Source organism: Gossypium arboreum, chromosome 4 (assembly GCF_025698485.1).
Source record: "Gossypium arboreum isolate Shixiya-1 chromosome 4, ASM2569848v2, whole genome shotgun sequence".
Lineage (NCBI taxonomy): Eukaryota > Viridiplantae > Streptophyta > Magnoliopsida > Malvales > Malvaceae > Gossypium > Gossypium arboreum.
This window is the reverse complement of record NC_069073.1, coordinates 21,946,710-21,967,606: the sequence shown is the minus strand read 5'-3', so window position 1 is coordinate 21,967,606 and position 20,897 is coordinate 21,946,710.

Below are 20,897 nucleotides of genomic sequence, written 5' to 3'. Positions count from 1 at the left end.
AGATGATGTGAGCCGGTCTAGAGGCGCCACGGGCTTTTCTAGACGAGGACGCGATCGACCCCTGTGACCACACGAGTCACTTCGATCGCCAGCAGTGGAAATGATCGCCGAGAGAGGGCGGAGTGTCAGATTGTGGCAAATGGCATTCGGGAGCTGTTGGTTCCGTGATCGCTCCGCTATAAGTGCGGATCGGCCGACCACCTTATGAAGGATTGCCCGGTTGCTTGAACAAAATGTAAGTCGAGTGGAAACCCGGTGCTACCATCGCCGAGGTAGGCCACCTAGAAATGTGGGCAATGTTAGTGGCGGTCGAGAGGATCTAGAGATGCTACCATCGATCCGAGGCTCGGCCTCTGCTAGGACTTATGCTATACGCGCACGCCGAGGATGCTGCCTCTCCAGATGTCATTACCGGTACTTTCACTCTTTTCAACACTAATGTGATTGCTTTGATTGACCCTGGTTCTACTCATTCTTATATATGTGAAACCTTAGCATCCAGTAAGACTTTGCCTATTGAGTCTCATCGAGTTTGTAATTCGGTGTCAAACCCTTGGGTCATTACGTGCTTGTCAACAAAGTGTGCAAGAAAAGTCCCTAGTGTTCCGAGGTTCTTGTTTTCCGGCGGACTTGATGCTTTTGCCGTTCGATGAATTCGACGTTATTCTTGGTTTGGATTGGTTGACCATGCACGATGCGGTTGTAAATTGCAAAAGCAAGACTATCGATTTGAGGTGCGCGAATAACGAGATAATTCGGGTTGAGTCTACGGACTTAAAGGGGTTGCCACCGTAATATCGCAATGTTGGCCCGAAATATGTAAGAAAAGGGTGCGGCGTACCTTGCATATGTGCTCGATGACAAGGAATCGAAAAGAAACCCGAATCTGCGCGTGGTTTGTGAATACCCGATGTTTTCCCAAGAATTGCCGGGTTTACCACTGCTCGGAAATAGAATTTGGCATCGAATTGGTACCGTACCACTCAATTTCGATAGCTCCGTATCGTATGGCTCCAACGGAATTAAAGGAGTTGAAAGCTCGGTTGCAAGAATTGGTAGATAGAGGTTTTGCTCGCCGAGTTTTTCGCCTTTGGGTGCGCCAAAGTTGTTTGTGAAAAGAAGGATGGAACCATGCGGTTGCAGCATCGACTATCGCCAGCTTAATAAAGCAACGATAAAGAACAAATATCCGTTACCACGTATCGATGACTTGTTCGATCAACTGAAGGGAGCCTCAGTGTTCTCGAAAATAGATTTGAGATCGGGCTATTATCAATTGCGAATCCGAGATTCGGACTTGCCCAAGACTGCCTTCAGAACGAGATATGGTCACTATGAGTTCCTAGTGATGCCGTTTGGGCTTACTAATGCCCCTGCGGTATTTATGGATTTAATGAATCGGATCTTCAGACCATATTTGGATCGATTCGTAGTCGTGTTCATTGATGACATCTTGGTCTATTCAAGAAATGAGACCGAACATGTTGAACACCTGAGGTTAGTGCTGCAAATTTTACGGGATAAGCAATTATATGCTAAGTTCAGCAAGTGTGAGTTCTGGTTAAGAGAGGTTAGCTTCTTGGGTCATGTGGTATCTGCATCGGGTATTCGAGTCGACCCAAATAAAATTTCAGCCATACTTAATTGGAAGCCTCCGAGAAATATTACTGAGGTTCGGAGCTTTTTGGGGCTTGCCGGTTATTACCGACGATTTGTAAAAGGTTTCTCAACGATAGCCACGCCGATGACGAAGCTACTCCAAAAGGATGTTAAGTTCGAATGGACGGAGAAATGTCAGAAAAGTTTCGATCAACTGAAAACTTATTTGACGGGAGCCCCAATTCTAGTGCAACCCGAATCTGCAAAGATTTTGTCATCTATAGTGACGCCTCCTCCTTGGGTTAGGTTGCGATTGATGCAAGAAGGTCGAGTTGTGGCCTATGCGCCGAGGCAATTAAAGCCACACGAGAAAAATTATCCGACCCATGATCTCGAATTAGTCGCCATCGTATTCGCTTTAAAGATTTGGCGACATTACTTATTTGGTGAGAAGTGCCATGTACTCGGATCACAAAAGTCTCAAATATTTGATGACCCAAAGAGACTTAAATCTGCGACAAAGACGTTGGCTCGAGCTGTTAAAGGATTATGAGCTGGTCATTGACTATCACCCCGAAAAGGCGAATGTGGTTGCGGATGCCTTGAGTCGTAAATCATTATTCACTTTACGAGCGATGAATGTGCACTTGTCTATTCGATCCGACAGTGTGTTAGTAGCTGAATTGAAAGCCAAACCACTATTGATGCATCGAATTCGAGAAGCTCAGAAAGTCGACGACGAGTTGGCTGCAAAACGAGTTGAGTGTGTTCCGAACAAGGACTCGGAGTTTCAAATCGATGATGACGGTTGTTTGAGGTTCAAAGGTCGTCTGTGTGTTCCAAAGAATTCGGAACTCATTTCGATAATTTTGAACGAAGCCCATTGTAGCCGAATGGCAATCCACCCGGGGAGTACGAAGATGTACAACGATTTGAAACGTCGGTTTAGGTGGCATGGTATGAAACGAGACATCTCCGACTTTGTTTCGAGATGCTTAATATGTCAACAAGTGAAAGCGGAACATCAAGTGCCTTCAGGATTACTTCAACCAATCACGATACCCGAGTGGAAATGGGATCGAGTCACAATGGACTTTGTATCCGGACTGCCCTTGTCAGTGAGTAAGAAGGATGCGGTTTGGGTCGTTGTAGATAGATTGACTAAGTCGGCTCACTTTGTCCCCGTACGTACGGACTTTTCAATGGACAAACTAGCCGAACTATACGTTTCTCAGATTGTGAGATTGCACGGGGTGCCTATTTCCATCGTGTCGGATAGAGATCCGAGGTTTACCTCGCGATTTTGGAAAAAGTTGCAAGAAGCTTTGGGTACCAAGTTGCATTTCAGCACCGCCTTTCACCCCCAAACCGATGGTCAATCCGAGCGGATAATTCAGATACTTGAGGATATGTTGAGATGTTGCGTCCTCGAGTTTAGTGGTTCATGGGAACGGTATTTGCCGATGATTGAATTCGCTTACAACAACAGCTTTCAATCAAGTATTAAGATGGCACCCTACGAGGCTTTGTACGGTCGTAAATGCCGTACACCATTGTTTTGGACTGAGCTCGGTGAAAGCAAAATTTTCGGGGTGGATTTGATTAGAGATGCTGAATGTAAAGTGAAAGTAATCCGTGAAAGTCTCAAGATAGCCTCCGATCGTCGAAAGTCGACGCGGATCTGAAGCGTAAGGACATCGAGTATCGTGGGAGATAAAGTGTTTCTCAAGGTATCGCTTTGGAAAAAGATACTCGATTTGGCCGTAAGAGCAAGTTGAGCCCGAGGTTCATTGGGCCATATGAGATATCCGAGCGAGTCGGTCCAGTGGCATATCATTTGATTTTGCCCCCTGAACTCGAAAAGGTTCACGATGTCTTTCATGTTTCGATGCTTCGACGCTATAGATCTGATCCATCGCACGTGATTAGTCCATCAGAAGTTGAAATTCAAGCCAATATGAGTTATGAGGAAGAACCGATTCGTATCCTATCACGGGAAGTGAAAGAGTTGCGAAACAAGCGGGTTCCACTAGTGAAGGTGTTATGGCTCAAGCATGGGATAGAAGAAGCTACTTGGGAAACCGAGAACTCTATGAAAGAGCGATACCCAACCCTATTTACCGGTAAGATTTTCGGGGACGAAAATTTCTTAAGTGGGGGAGAGTTGTGACAGCCCAAAATTGACCCTAGTCGGAATGTGGTTTCGGGACCACAAAACCGAGGCATAAAAATAATTCAAAATTTATTTTGATGCCTATAATATGTGTATGCTCATGTATGACATTTTTTGATGATTGATTTAGTGTTATAAAGGTGAATTCCACTAGAGAGGACTTAGTAGTGAACTTTGAAAGTACGATAGGAAATGTGTGATGACTAATTAAAGCATGCATGCAAAATAATGGACTTGCATGTCAAATTCCCCTTTATAGGTGGTGGCGGCCATGACATGGGTTATGGTCAAAGAAAACATGTTGAAACATGTTTTGTTAATGGAGCATGAAAGAAATGATTAATAATTAGATGTGGGAAGAGAAACAAAAAAAATGTGTGAGAGTGTAGCATTCCCCCCATTGCCGTGTAACTAAGAAGGAAAACAAAAATTTTGTTCATCCTTGTTCTCTCCTTTTGGCCGAAAATACTAAGGGAAGAAGAGATTTTTGCTTCATTTTATTTGTTTAGAAGAGATCTAGAAGGAGATTTGGCTAAACTTGCACCAAGATTAAGCTCAAGAGCTTAGAGGGCCACAATTGGACAAGGGAAGGAAAAGTGATCGAATAGCCATAAAAGCCGCTCGACAACATCCGAGGTAAGTCCTCAAGAAGTGACCCTACTTGAATTATGTGAAATGAAATATGGATGTGTAATGATTATTGATTTATGTGTGTATGAGTATTTGAATGATATCCGGCTAAGTCCCGACGACATTTATGCTGGAAATTATATCCGGTTAAGACCAAGGCAATTGTGCTAGTGGCTACATCCGGCTAAGACCAAGGCATTCGTGCGAGTCGTTCTATCCGGCTAAGACCAAGGCATTCGTGCACGTGGTTATATCCGGTTGTATTCAAGAAGCTTGGGCTGGAGGTGAGTGTTGGCTGCTGTAATAAATTCCATTAGTACGCTCGAAAATCCCAAAGAATAAGGTATGATTATATGTGCATTGGAAAAGTCGACATGCTTGAGCAACATTCGCTCAATCGACTAACAATTTCAGCTATTGAATTGGTTGATACCTTGTGAAAGTATATAATGATGAAGTGTGAAGTAAGAATGATTATGTGAATGTGTATTAATGAAATGATGCATTTGGCTATGTGAATGTATTGCTTTAATTAAAGCTGATTTTATTCCTTGAGACTTACTAAGCATAAAATGCTTACCCCGCTGCTTTGGCTCTCTTTTTATAGATTTTGCTCGATAGCAATCGGATTCGGGATCATTAAAGTCGAAGTCATCTACACTATCAAAGCCTCCATTTTGGTATAAATTTTGGTTGAACTTTGAAATGGCATGTATAGGACTACCCTTGTTGGTTCAAATATGTTGTGATGTATATGTGTACGGCCATGCGAAAATGGCTCGTAAAAGTGAAGTACTGAACTTAGACTATTTGCGGTTTGTATATATATATATGGTGTCATGATGTGATTATGGATTGAAATGGGAGTGTTGGTCACATGATCAGCCATTGGTATGGTTAAAATGATCATATGTGAACCTATGTATGGCAAGACTAGTTGGTTCATGGAGACTACAAAATAGGTAAGACGTACCTTAAAAACAGATGCTGCCAGCTGCAGTGACGTGAATGTGAAAATCACCAAAATTCGTAGGAGTGGTATTAAATAGTGAATAAGCTATGTAAATGAACCTTGATGAGTCTACTTTCATATGGAAGAAACGAAACGGTCATAGGAGTCACATGTTAAGAGGTATTAAAGCTATTGTGAGACAGGGCCAGAACGGTTTCTGGGTCCCCTGTCGCAACTTTAAAAATTTAATATAAATTATCCAGAAAGAATTAGGAGTCATGCCTTATATGTACAGATTTAATTTTGAGTCTAGTTTCATTAGAAACAAACGGCACCAGTATTAAAGCCCTGTACAGAGAGATATTCAAGTTGTAACACGCGGAGGTCAGAGCAGTCGATCCCTGTAACATGGGTGACTTTAACTAATAAACTGTACCAATTGGCCCGACCAAAAATTCTAGAAATAAATCCATGGATGGATATATGAGTCTAAATTCAGGGAAAATTTACGAAACCAGTTTCCGAGTTTTGAAACTCGAGATATGATTTTTAAGGCGACAGTGACGCAGTTTTCCAGCCTGACTGGAAATGTCAATTGGTGGGCGAAATATGTGGATTTGGCTTGTTAACCCCTCGTGTCCGACACCGGCGATGGTCTCGGGTTCGGGGTGTTACACTCAGAAGCTGGATTCATCATCAAGACTGAAATCTCCCTTCAAGTTGCTTCAGGAGTTTTGGGTTTTCTTATGTTTTGTTATCTTTATGCTTTTGAGATGTTTTCCTTCATAAGTATGAACTAAAACCCCTAAATAACTAAGGGGAAATGAAACCTAAGACGGATCTTGTTATTATTATCTGAATTGTATGATAAATATTTGATTTGTTCTTAATTATGTGTTCTTAATTCTTGTTTTAATATTCCAGGATATTGATTCAAGTTAACGCTCTTATTCAGAGGAGGAATAGACCCTATCTAAGAGTAAATTTATTATAATTAAGTGGAGTTGATTGCGCACCTAGAGATAGGGTGACAAGATTTTGCCAGATTAGGGTGAAACTTAATAAGGAAATCCATAGATCGAGTTAATGCAATTCTAGGGTGTTAATTAGAAAGAGATTTCAATTATTCAACCTAGGGTTAGACGTTATTAGTCTTGAGAGAGATAATAATATAACCTAGGGATTTCTACAGATCAAGTCAAATGAATAAATCGTCTGATTCAGAGTCAAATAACAAGTGAAGTCTAGGTTGATTTTTCCTTAGGTATTGTCTTAATTAATCTAATTTTCTAAAAAGTATTTTCCCAAATTTTCTTTCTATACATTCTTAGTTTAGTAATTAGTTTAGATAACCAAACCTCTTGATTTTTAGGCTAGATAATAAAAAAGAAGTAAATACTAGTACTCGTGGTTCCTTTGGGTTTGACAATCCGGTATTGCTGAACTATACTACTGTTCGATAGCTACACTTGCCTTAATCTGATAATAAGTTAGTCTCAAGAACGATTCATTTATAAATTTTTAAAACCTGTCACGAATATCACGTATCAAGTTAAATATTTATCATACGATTCAGAAAATAATAACAAGATTCGTCTTAAGTTTCATTCCCTTTAGGTATTTAGGGGATTTAGTTCATAACTAAATAAGAAAACATCTCAAAAAAATAAAGAATACAAAACAAAAAGAAAACCCAAAACTCCTAAAGGGGAATTGAGGAGAGATCTTCAGTCTTGATGATGGATCCGGCTTCTAAGATGAAACAATCGGCTTCCTTGGAGTAATTCCTTACTCTCTATTCTGTGTGCCCCCTTTTCTCCTCTTTTAGGGTGTATTTATAGGCTTTGGAATGCCTATGAGCCCTCAAAAGTGGCCTTTTCGGAATTGGACTTAACTTGGGCTTGGCAGGGACACGCCTGTGGCACACGCCCGTGGTTGATTAATTCAGGCCGTGCTCGAGCCTGTTAGAATGGCACGGGCTTGTACTATAGCCGTGTGAGTCGTGCTTCGATTCTGCTAGATTGACATGGCCGTGTGGTTTTCCCGTGTGAGGAAGTCCAGGCCGTGTGAAGTTCGTACTTTGGCCAATTTTCTCTGTTTTTGGCCCGTTTCTCATTCCTTTCGCTCTCCTATGCTCTTCTAAGTATAAAACATGAAATTAAAGCATTAGGAGCATCGAATTCACCAATTCTAATGGAAAATCATCCATAAAATACGTTAGACATGGGGTAAAAATATGTATAAATTACGGTTTATCAAATACCCCCACACTTAAGCATTTGCTTGTCCTCAAGCAAAATTCTCAACTCATATTAGGTTTCACCCTAATCTGGCAAAATCTTGTCACCCTATGCCTAGGCGTGCAATCAACTCCGCTTAATTATGATAAATGTACTCTTAGCCAGGGTCTATTCCTCCTCTAAATAAGACCTTATCTTGAATCAGTATCCTGGGATATCAAAACAAGAATTAAGAACACATAATTAAGAACAAGTTAAATATTTATCAAACGATTCAGAAAATAATAACAAGATTCATCTTAGGTTTCATTCCCCTTAGGTATTTAGGGGATTTAGCTCATAACTAAATAAGAAAACATCTCAGAAAAATAAAGAATACAAAACATAAAGAAAACCCAAAACTCCTGAAGGGGAATTGAGGAGAGATATTCAGTCTTGATGATGAATCCGGCTTCTGAGATGAAACAATCAGCTTCCTTGGAGTAATTCCTTACTCCCTATTCTGTTTGCCCTATTTTCTCCTCTTTTAGGGTGTATTTATAGGCTTTGGAATGCCTATGAGCCCTCAAAAGTGGCCTTTTCGGAATTGGACTTAACTTGGGCTCGGCAGGGACACGCCTGTGGCGCATGCCCGTGTTTGATTAATTCAGGCCGTGCTCGAGCCTGTTAGAATGGCATGGGCTTGTGCTATAGCCGTGTGAGTCGTGCTTCGATTCTGCCAGATTGACACGGCCGTGTGGTTTGCCCGTATGAGGAAGTCCAGACCGTGTGAAGTTCGTACCTTGGCCTATTTTCTCTATTTTTGGCCCGTTTCTCGTTCCTTTCGCTCTCCTATGCTCTTCTAAGTATAAAACATGAAATTAAAGCATTAGGAGCATCAAATTCACCAATTCTAATGGAAAATCATCCATAAAATGCGTTAAACATGGGGTAAAAATATGTATAAATTACGGTTTATCAAATACCCCACACTTAAGCATTTGTTTGTCCTCAAGCAAAATCCTCAACTCATAATCAAAATAAATTCTCCTCAACTTAAAATTCTTATCGATAATATCTCAAAATAATCCATAGGTAATCATACATTGAAAATTCAACTAAAAGAACATAAAAGTTTCAAACATTCCAAGTTGAGTATTTAATCATGCAAACATAGCTGTCTCTCTGCATCTAAGTAATTACCTTTGATTCAGAATATCACAAAGTTTCACATCCTCACTAAAGATTCACTCAAATCACTCGCGGTGTTTAAGGATAATAAATGAAGCACTTAATAGTCAATAATGAAAAGCCATTACCATAGGCTTGCATGAAAATCAAATCTCCACCACTATAATTTAAGATGATACATCAATCGAAAGGTCTTTAGAGGGTTGTAGTAAGGCTTGGTTAGGGGGGTGTGGCCACAAGCTGAAAGAAAGGGTTAGAATCGAGATTGAATTGAAAAATTGCCTAATTAGAAAAAGAGTTAGTCTTCATTTGCGTACAACAGAGCTTCTATTAGAATATGAAATTATAGATATGTATACATAGTTTTTTTTAATAACAAGTTAAATAATATAGACTAACTATTAAGAAGAAAACATAGCTAAGCAATCCATTCAACTCAAATCTCGACAAAAATGGGGATTAATTTAGGGGATTTCAACAATAATGGGTTAAAGGTTAATATTAAAAGTAAAACAAGAAATGGCTTGTTAGGCTCAAGGGGGTTTACTAGGGGTTAATTGTGAAGGTAGGCTTTTCATGGCATGAGTGGGTTAATCCTAAGTGCCTTAATCATTTTGACATATCAAATCAAATGGTGTGGTCTCAACATGCATAATCAAGCAAGTTCTTGAATAACAGTTCAATACTGACACACTCAAAGCAATAATAAAAGTGAGCATGAAAGGATTAATAGATGCTCAAAAGGCTCAAAAATCTCACAAAAAATTATGGCTTTTTGATGTTTAGACTCGTGAATTCCAATTCAAAGTAATACCTAGACTTGGGGAAACAACCTATAATTTTAAATTCTTAAAAATCAACTTATCATGCTTGATTCTCTAACGTCTTAAAGTTTAAACAATCAATGCATAAATCCCTATGTTTTAATTCAAGATATATCAATCAAAATCATAAATCAATTAAAATTTATCCTAAATATGATATGAGAGCTTTTCAAGAGAATAAGGTAATCATTCAGGGATTTTTCTGATAATGAAATGAATGCCCCCCCCCCCACACTTAAGATGTACATTGCCCTCGATGTACAAAGATAGGTATTATAGAATATAAAAATAAGATAGGGAGAAAAGTGAAACTTCCTGTATGATGAATTCCTCGAACTAGAGTTTTGGAGAGTAATTGGTTCAAGAGTGGAAGAGGATACTTTGGCGGCTATAGAGGTTCATTAGTCCATAAGTCTTGTGCCAAAAGGATATTATCTCTAGTGGTAGCTATGGTCGTGGGCGAGCAGGACATGGCAGTCGTGGAGAACCTTTCCCGGTGGAGTTTTAGTTCTTATGTGATGATGAGCTTAAGAGCTCTATATAACTATGATAAAATCAGGAACCTTTTAGGGGATATTAGGAATAATAATTACTCATAAAGGAAAACCGAAATTGATAATTAAAAATAAAAGTCTAAAATCTAATAAAAATAAAAAATAGTTTCAATAATAATTAAAAACATAAAATAAGAAATAAATATTTCTAAACATCTTCATCGCTGGATGGTTTGTGAGGTGGGACTAGCGATGATATGTGGAGATGCTGACAAATCTGCTGTAGAGTAGCATCGATGTTGTCAAATCGTTGAAAACACTGCTGCTCAAATCAGGTGATGCACTCAAAGATGTTACAGTATGAAGCCGCCGCATGAACTGGACGAGAGGGTGGTGATGGCTGAGTCGGTAGGCCCTTGTGCTGTGGGGGGACATCATCAGGAATGTCCTCGTAGGCCTCCTCCTCGGTAGATTAGGCAAGGCAATACTGGTGAGGGTAAGTTCCTTGGCGCCTCTCGATCATCCTCATGCTAAGCATGCTCGAGATGCCTTTTGGAGACATCTGGCTGATGATGGTAAGGGATGATTCTTGGGTTATGGTGTTGAGGAGCCCGAAGTGTCGCACCAGCCGGGTCACGTAGGGGCCTATGGAGATGACCCCCTTCCTATGCCGCTCTGTTTGGTGCTGAGTCACAAAGGCGATGAAATAGGCAAGGTCGATGACGTGCCCTTGCGACATGCACCATAAGAAGTAGACGTCGTGGGTGTTGACGACGCCAGTGCTCTCTCACCTCCCTGTAATCGTGTGAGCTAAAATAGCATGTAAGTACCTCAGGGATGGTGGGAAAATTGATGCCTTAGAGTTGCTAGGATTGGTGGAGGCCGTGCTAGAGGCCAAAGTGTTCCAGCACTTCGAGGGAGAGAAATGTATGTGGCGACTAAGAGCATGTAGTTCATTCTCCTCTTTGAACTCCTCCGTATATAAGTCTAGTAAAGCACCAAACTCTGGGACGCTTAGCTGGCAGATTAACCTACCTAAGTGAAACTGGACCATACCGGGATCATTGTACCTTGTCATTACGGTCTGAAGATAGAACGTTAAGCAGAGTTCCATTGTGAGCTCGAGGTATGTCGGCTCGATAATCCTGAAGAATAGCTCCCAAAGGTCGATGGTTAGGAGAGCCTAAATCGCGTCAACCATTTAAACTTGTTCTATGGCAGCCCAGTCAATGCAGCGGCCCGTAATTAAGGGTCGGGCCTGAAGTATTTGAAAAAGCTCATCTTGGGGCCCTCGGGGGAACTGCAAGAGAGGGTGACGAATTTTCCCTTTCTCTTCTTCGAGGCTGGTACGGCGGTTTTCTTTCCTCTTGAAGACGACATTGTGTACCTGCAAGTGGAAACATCAATTCTTCTTTTTGATGAGTGGACAATTTATAATATAAAAGCAATGCGACTAAATTCGAAAAATAAAAATGCATGAATATATTTAGCCGTAATTACTAAATTAAAACAATAAGTTTAATGACCCATTTCGATGTGGCATGAGCATGGTGATATAAGTAAAAATGGCAAGGAATGGAATGCAAAATACTATATGAATGGAAAGAGATGTCAACACAATATGCATGATTATTTCAACTATCCTAGCCATGAATATTTACTTCTAACTAATTACATGAAGTGTAGGAATCATGTAATGAGTAGGATTTTAAACATAAGAAAGATGATAACTTGTTTGATAAATGAAATTTATGTGATTATCAATATGGAAATAACATGAAAAACATATATTAATATGATAAATAGCATTATAAATCAGTGAAATAAAAGAAAAAGGAGTAAAACAACGCTAAGGGAAGCAAGTGGGCGTTAAGAATGGAGTTGTAGGTGGAGCACGGGCGTGGCAGGGGGCCGTGTGGAGTTGCAGCGGCTAGGGTTAGGGTTTTTGAATGGGGAAGGAAGTGAATAGTACGGGGTATTTATAGATTTTTTGTAACACCCCTTACCCGTTACCGTCGCCGGAACAGGATATAAGGTATTACCAGAACATAACACATACCATTAAACATAATCGAGATGTAAATATGTCATCCAATTTGATAGTGCATCGTATAACATATGTCTTGAACAATATTAGCCCACTTTAATGGCTTGTACAAAGTATCTGGTCGAGTACTGTAACTAATATTTTAACCTAGACAAATATGACACGTAACAAAATAATTAAGCCTACTATACATGCCATAATTCAAAACGTTTAGTTCAAATACCCTAAAGTATGATAGTGCGGATAGATCTTCACGATCCTTAACTCCCGAGCAAGTCAAGAACACTATAAGACAAAAGAGAGAAACAAAGTAAGCTTATAGCTTAGTAAGTAAGTATGTAAATACTAATTAAAGAATCTAACATGTTTACACAACAATTCAAGTTTATCTACTTTAACTTCACTATTCATTCCACTTTGATTTAGCTGTCTCTACTGCATCATATTCACTAAATAAATCATAACTCGGGTTACAAAACTCGAAATTAAAATCCGTAAAATTTCCTGAATCTAGACTCATAAAGCTTTTTGATAATTTTTTCTATAATTTTGGTTCAGCCGATTAGTACAGTTTATTAGTTAAAGTTTCCCCTGTTACACAGCTCGACTGATCTGACCTCTTTTCACTACGAATTGAATATCTCTCAGTACACAATTCAAAGAACCCTGAGGTCTGTTTCATTTAAAACTAGTCTCAATAAGGAATTTAGGCATGTAAACTATATTTCTTAATTTTCCTTGTACAATTTTAATGATTTTTCAAAGTTGGAACAGGGATCACTTATTCATCCTGAGCAAGTCACATACAATTGTAAATATCTCAAAATATAGAACTCCTTTGCTTGCTCTGTTTCTTTTATATGAAAGTAGACTCATTAAAATTTAATTTCACATCTCATTCAACCTCTAATTATATTCCTCCTATTTTGGTGATTTTTCAAAATCACGTCACTGCTACCATCTAAAAACAGTTTTAATGCTAATTTCACTCTTTCACACATTCTTTATGCTAACCTCATTTTATCTTATATATGTATATACCACAAATCATTTTCACCACATTTCATTCACCATAAGTGTAGGTCCAAACCACAATATCACCACAAAACCATCCCGTTGAACAATTCGGATCAATCCTCGATATTTAATGGTTTCAAAGACACGCTCCACCATCATACTTCGTTTAGTTCGGCTCTCTTGTACACATGGTGAACACTTAGTACCACTCATGCGACCCAACCGATTTGTCTCAGTAGCTCTCTTGTCTACATGGTGTCCTTCACTTGGAATCACGCATGCGACCTAGCTACATTTATCTTTCACGTAGCTCTCTTGTCTACATGGTGTCCTTCACTTGGAATCACGCATGCGACCTAGCTACATTTATCTTTCACGTAGCTCTCTTGTCTACATGGGATACATCTCGTATCACACATGTGACCTAGCTACTACAGGGTGTCTCGTAGCTTTCTTGTACACATGATGTGCACTCAGATCATACATGTGACCTAGCTACGCCCTCTATTTCATTCGATCTCTCCAATGTTCAACCGGATCTCTCTATATTTATTTCCATTCTTCCAATAGTCGATTTATATTTTAACATCAGCTAGTATATTTATATAATAGGCTGAAATATAAGAATGTACATGAAATTATTGTAATATTTACATACAAACTTACCTTGGTGCAAAATGTGGAAATTTTGCAATTTAGTCCAAAACTTTTTCCTTCCCAGCTCGAGATCAATTCGCGTCTTTCTTGATCTATAATAACACATTTAGCTCATTTAATACTCATACTATTTATTTCAATCCAAAATCACATCATGGAAAAATTACATTTTGCCCCTAACTTTTCAAAATTACAATTTTGCCCCTAGGCTCGGAATTTAATTTCAGCCCTTATTCTTATATTTTATGATATGCTGAACATTTTCTCTTCTACAACAACATCAAATTCTCACTCTATCATATAGTTATGAACAATAGGTATTTTTACCGATTATGCTGCTTTTACTCGTTTTCACTTAAAACCGAGTAGCACAAGTTATTTAACATAATTTAAAACCTCATATTCTATCATAAAACATCAAAATACACAAATTTCACCTATGGGTATTTTTCCAAATGTGAACCCTAGGTTAAATTATTACTAGCATAAGCTTAATCGAGCTTCGGGATTCCAAAACGTAAAGAACATTAAAAGCGGGCTTGGAATCACTTACTATGGAGCTTGAAAGTTGAAGAAACCCTAGCTATGGAGAGAGGAGAATTCGCAGCAACTAAGGAGGATGATGACCAATTTTGTGTTATTTTTCCCATTTTATTTCATTTAATATCCAAATGACCAAAATGCCCTCCTTACTAAACTTTCAAAAATTCCTTCCATGTCCTAATTTTGTCCATGAACTTAAAATTGGTCAAATTGCTATTTAAGACCTCCTAATTAATATTCCAAAACAATTTCATACTAAAACTTCGGGATGCAAATTTTGCAACTTATTCGATTTAGTCCCTACTTTCAATTTAAGCACTTTAGGCATAGAATTTCATCACGAAATTTTCACAAAATCATGCAATCATATCATAAACCCCAAAATAATTATAAAACAATTATTTCTATCTCGGATTTGTGGTCGCGAAACCACTATTCCGATTAGGCCCTAATTCGGGTTGTCACATTTTTGGGGCTCACGGCCATGGCACACGCTCGTGTTCCCCAATTTCAGCCCGTGTGATTCGCGAATTTCAAATTTGGGCGCGTCTGACATTTAGTACATGCCCATGTTCCTTGGGTGTGTGAGTTCACACGACCATGCCACTCAGTCGTGTCTAGCTTCGTTCGCTTCTCCCACATCCGTGTTAATTTAACAGGTTCGACCACGGGTGTTCCACACGGGCGTGTCGCACGCCTGTGCTGTTTTAACAGGTTAGCCCACGGTTCGTCCACACAGGCGTGTGGCACGCTTGTGTTGTTTTGGCAGGCTCGACCACAGCCATATCGCACGGTCGTGGCGTTTAATCATAGCCCGTGTTGGAGAAATCTTTTGCCCCGTTTTCACACAGCCTTAAGCACGCCCGTGTGCCTGGCTGTGTCTCTATGGAAACACCTGTATTCAAGATTTTTATTAGTAAGTTAGGAGTTAAATACCAAAATTTAAAGAAATTAATATTGTTAGTGGTCGGGTTGCCTCTCGAGAAGCGCTTATTTATAGTCTAAGCTCAACTTACCTCTCCGTTTGAATAATCATGGTGGTTTGAAGAATTTATTCTCCTCATTCCTGCTATCAATCTCATCAAAATAAGGTTTTAATCGGGTGTTGTTTACCTTAAAAGTGCAGAACTTGGGATGACTCACCTCTGCCATACCGAATGGAAAAATATTGAGTACCGTAAGAGGGATTTCCTCATTCGGTGAGGTAGTGACGATGTGGGAATCTGCGACATTTAATAAGACCTTATCACCAACCTTAAGTTGATTTGGAGAGGTATCGGGCTCGTTTTGGTGTAGTTTCAGTTTGTCGAGTGTTCTTGGTTTTTGTGTCCGCCATTCATCGAGTTCCTCGATTTGTAGTCTTCGATCTTCATGAACAGGTCCTTTACTATTGCTTAAGAATGACTCGTGTGCTTCCTTCAGACTCATTTTCTGCAAAGTAGGTTGCAGCATATTGTTAGTTTTAGTAGGATGGTTTAAAATAATTACCTTCAATCCCTGATGTGTTGCCAGAATTGCGAGCTTGAAGGGTGATTGTTTCGTCTCCCACCCGGAGTGTGAGTTCACCTGTGCCAACATCAATGATAGTTTTAGTAGTTGTTAAAAAGGGCCTTCCTAGGATTAAAGGAGTGTTGTTATCCCCTTCTATATCTAGAACAACAAAGTCAACGGGAAATATAAATTTATCGATTTTAACTAGCACATATTCAATAATACCCCTAGGGAATTTTATAGTTTTATCTGCTAATTGAATGCTCATCCTAGTCTGTTTGGGTTTCCCGAGACCTAGTTGTTTAAACATTTTGTAAGGCATGACGTTGATACTAGCCCCTAGATCAGCCAATGCATAATTAAAATCTAAACTACCAATTAAGCAAGGAATCGTAAAACTCCCTGGATCTTTTAGTTTGTTGGGTAGTTTATTTTGGAGAATGGCCGAGCAAACTGGATTCAGTTCCATATGCGACGCCTCGTCCAACTTTCTCTTATTCGCTAAAAGCTCCTTTAAAAATTTCATTGCGTTTGGCATCTGCAATAGAGCTTCAATAAACGATAAGTTAATATGTAATTTTTTAAGAGTTTAAGGAATTTACCAAATTTTTCATCTGAGCGGTCTTTCCTTGTCACGTTGGGGTATGGCACACGAGGTTTGTATTCGACAGTCACTGGTTTGTTTTTATTATAATCTACCTCATCTTGACCTTTGCTTACCACAGTTTTGTGTCTCGGTTTTGGTTTAGGCTCAACGACTCCTTTGTCATCTTGAATATTAATTGCGTTGAGTTGTTCCCTTAGGTTAGGTTCGATATTACTTGGCAAACTACCTTGTGGTCATTCAGAGATTAGTTTGGAAAGCTGGCCTATCTGAGTCTCGAGCCCTTGGATCGATGCTCGTTGATTCTTAAGAGCTGTCTCGGTGTTCTGAAAATAGGTTTCTGACACTGATATAAACTTTGAGAGCATCTCTTCAAGATTTGGCTTCTTTTCCTGTTGGTAGGGTGGTTGTTGGTAGCCCGGAGGATGTTGTGGTCTTTGATTTCCTTGACTGCCCCACGAGAAATTGGGGTGATTCCTCCAACCTGCATTATAAGTGTTACTATATGGATTATTTTGAGGTCAAGGATTATTACCCATGTAGTTTAATTGCTCGTTATCCATGTTGATGGTTTGTTCCACCACTACTTGCTTCGCACTGCATTACTGGGTGAACCTGTAAAGAATTAAGAAAACTATCAATCTTTTTATTTAAGAGTTTTACCTGATTAGAGAGCATGGTGACCGAATTGACGTTATAAATGCCGACTGTTTTCGTTGGCTTTGTCCTCATGACTAGCCACTGATTTATTCAGTGACATCTCCTCTATAAAATCATAGGCATCTTCCGGTGTTTTATTGTTGATGGTTTCGCCAGCAACTGCATCAACCATTTGCCGAGTCGAAGGATTCAAACCATTGTGGAATGTTTGTACTTGGAGCCAAAGCGGTAACCCATAGTGAGGGAACCTTCTCAGAAGGTTCTTGTATCTCTCCCATGCATTTTAGAGTGTTTTTAAATCCATCTGCACAAAAGAAGAGATATCGTTACGTAATTTAGTCGTTTTAGCCGCCGAAAAATATTTTAGTAAAAAATTTTCGGTCATTTGCTCCCAAGTAGTAATTAACCCTCGTGGTAACGAGTTCAACCACTGTTTAGCTTTGTTCCTCAATGAAAAGGGAAACAACCGAAGACGAATGGCATCATCAAAAATGCCATTGATTTTCAATTTATCGCATAGTTCTAAAAAGTTGGCTAAATGAGCGTTGGGATCCCCATCCTGCAAACCATCAAACTGAACAAATGGTTGTATCATTTGAACATTGTTAGGTTTTAATTCAAAAGTATTTGCAGCTACAGCAGGTCTAACTATGCTCGATTCAGTTCCTGTTAAAGAGGGTTTAGCATAATCATACATAATGCGTGGAGCAGGATTTTGATTAACCGAAATAGCAGGAGGTAGCTGATTGCCTTGGTTTTCAGCCATCTCTTCTGTTGAGGGTTGAGTATCGTCTTCTTGCTCGTTCTCCGTGTATCTTAAGCTTCGCCTTATTTCTCTTTGATTTCTACGTATTGTGCGACCAATTTCTTCGTCAAAAAGTAATGGTCCCGACAGGTTTCTTCTAGTCATAAGCTATGAAAACCTGCCAAGAGAAGGAAAAATTAAGTTAATAAATAATAATTAAATTAAATTCCAAGAAAAATAAATGGCTAAAGTAATAAAAATTAAGCGTTCCTAATATCTTAGTTCCTCGGCAACGGCGCCAAAAACTTCATCGTGTTATTTCGTGATAGGTTTTAAATATTTATAATTAATCGTTCTTAAAACTAACTATTATCGCGATGTAGGCAAGTGTACCTATCGAACAGTAGTATAGTTTTAGCAAAACCGGATTGTCGAACCCAAAGGAACTAAAAGTACTAGTAATGACTGTCTTTTTATTATCTAGCCTAAGAATAATGGGGTTTTGTTTTAATTAACTAATTATCTAAACTAAGAACTCACAAAGAAAAGAATTGGGGAATTGCTTTTAGGAAAAATCGATTGACTTAAGACAATACCTAAGGACAAATCCACCTAAACTTTACTTGTTATTCTAGCTCTAAATCGGACGATTTATTCATTCAACTTGTTCCGCAGAGATCCCTAAGTTATGTTATTATCCCCATTCAAGACTAATAACGTCTAATCCCTAGATTGAATAACCGAGACTTTTCTTTAATTAACATTCTAGAGTTACATTAACTCGATCTATGGATCCCCTTATTAGGTTTCACCCTAATCCGGAAAAATCTTGTCACCTTATGTCTAGGCACGCAATGAACTCCGCTTAATTATGATAAATGTACTCTTAGCTAGGGTCTATTCCTCCGCTGAATAAGAGCTTATCTTGAATCAGTATCCTAGGATATCAAAACAAGAATTAAGAACACATAATTGAGAACAAGTTAAATATTTATCACACGATTCAAAAAATAATAACAAGATTCGTCTTAGGTTTCATTCCCTTTAGGTATTTAGGGGATTTAGTTCATAACTAAATAAGAAAACATCTCAGAAAAATAAAGAATACAAAAAATAAAGAAAACCCAAAACTCCTGAAGGGGAATTGAGGAGAGATCTTTAGTCTTGATGATGAATTCGGCTTCTGAGATGAAACAATCAGCTTCCTTAGAGTAATTCCTTACTCCTTATTCTGTGTGCCCCCTTTTCTCCTCTTCTAGGGTGTATTTATAGGCTTTGGAATGCCTATGAGCCCTCAAAAGTGGCCTTTTTGGAATTGGACTTAACTTGGGCTCGACAGGGACACGTCCGTGGCACATGCCCGTGTTCGATTACTTCAGGCGTGCTAGAGCTTGTTAGAATGGCATGGGCGTGTGCTATACCCGTGTGAGTCATGCTTCGATTCTACCAGATTGACACGGTCATGTGGTCTGCCTGTGTGAGGAAGTCCAGGCCATGTTAAGTTCGTACTTTGGCCCATTTTCTCTGTTTTTGGCCCGTTTCTCGTTCGTTTCTCGTTCCTTTCGCTTTCCTATGCTCTCCTAAGTATAAAACATGAAATTAAAGCATTAGGAGTATCGAATCCACCAATTCTAATAGAAAATAATCCATAAAATGCGTTAAACATGGGGTAAAAATATGTATAAATTATGGTTTATCAAATATCAACCCTTCAACCCTAGCATCGAGGAGGAACAAGTACAATATATGGGTAACAGTAACTCTAGACCCCAAAATAACCTATATAGTAACACTTACAATGTAGGTTGGAGGAACCATCCCAATTTCTTGTGGGGCGGTCAAGGAAATCAAAGGCCACAACATCCTCCGGGTTTTCAACAACCACCTTACCAACAAGAGAAAAAGTTGAACCTTGAGGAGATATTAACAAAATTCATCTCGGTATCAGAAACCCATTTTTAAAATACCGAGACAGCACTTAAAAATCAACAAGCGTCAATCCAAGGGCTCGAACTCAGGTAGGCCAACTCGCCAAACTGATTTCTGAATGACCACAAGGTAGTTTGCCCAATAACACAAAATCTAACCCAAGGGAACAACTCAATGCGATTACCACTCATGACAAGGAAGGGTTAGTTGCATCTGAACCAGAACCGAGGTAAGAAACTGTGGTAAGTAAAGGTAAGGGTGAGGTGGACCACAATGACTAGAAAACGTAAAGAGTACAAACCACGGGTGCCATACCCCAATACGACAAGGAAAGACTGCACAGATGAACAATTCGGTAAATTCCTTAAACTATTAAAGAAATTACATATTAACTTACAGTTTATCGAAGCTCTCTCGCAGATGCCAAACGCAGTCAAATTTTTAAGGGAGCTTTTAGTAAACAAATGAAAGTTGGATGAGCCATCACATTAGGAGTTGAATGCCGTTTGCTCATCCATTCTACAGAATAAGCTACCCAACAAATTAAAAGATCTAGGGAGTTTTACGATTCCTTGTTTAATTGGTAGTTTAGATGTTCATAATGCATTGGCTGACTTAGGGGCAAGCATTAATGTTATGCCTTATAAAATGTTTAAACAGCTATTTCTTGGGAAACTCAAACAAACTAAGATGAGCATTCAATTGGCTGATAAAACCATTAGATTTTCTAGGGGCATCATTGAATATGTTCTTGTTAAGATCAATAAATTAATATACCTAGGAGACTTTGTTGTTCTAGACATGGAAGAGGATAGCAACGCACCTTTGATTTTAGGACGACCCTTTTTAGCGACTACTAGAACCATTATTGATGTTGGTACAGGTGAACTCACACTTCGTATGGGAGACGAAACAATCACCCTTCAAGCTCGTAATTCGAGTAACACATCAAAAATTGAAGGTGGTTATATAAATCATTCTACTAGTACTGATCATGTGGTGAAACCCTCTGTGCAGGAAACAGTTACGAAGAATGCATATGAGCCGTGTTCAAACAACAACAAAGGACCTATCTATGAAGAACAAAGGCTAAAAATCGAGGAGCTGGATGAATGGTGGACA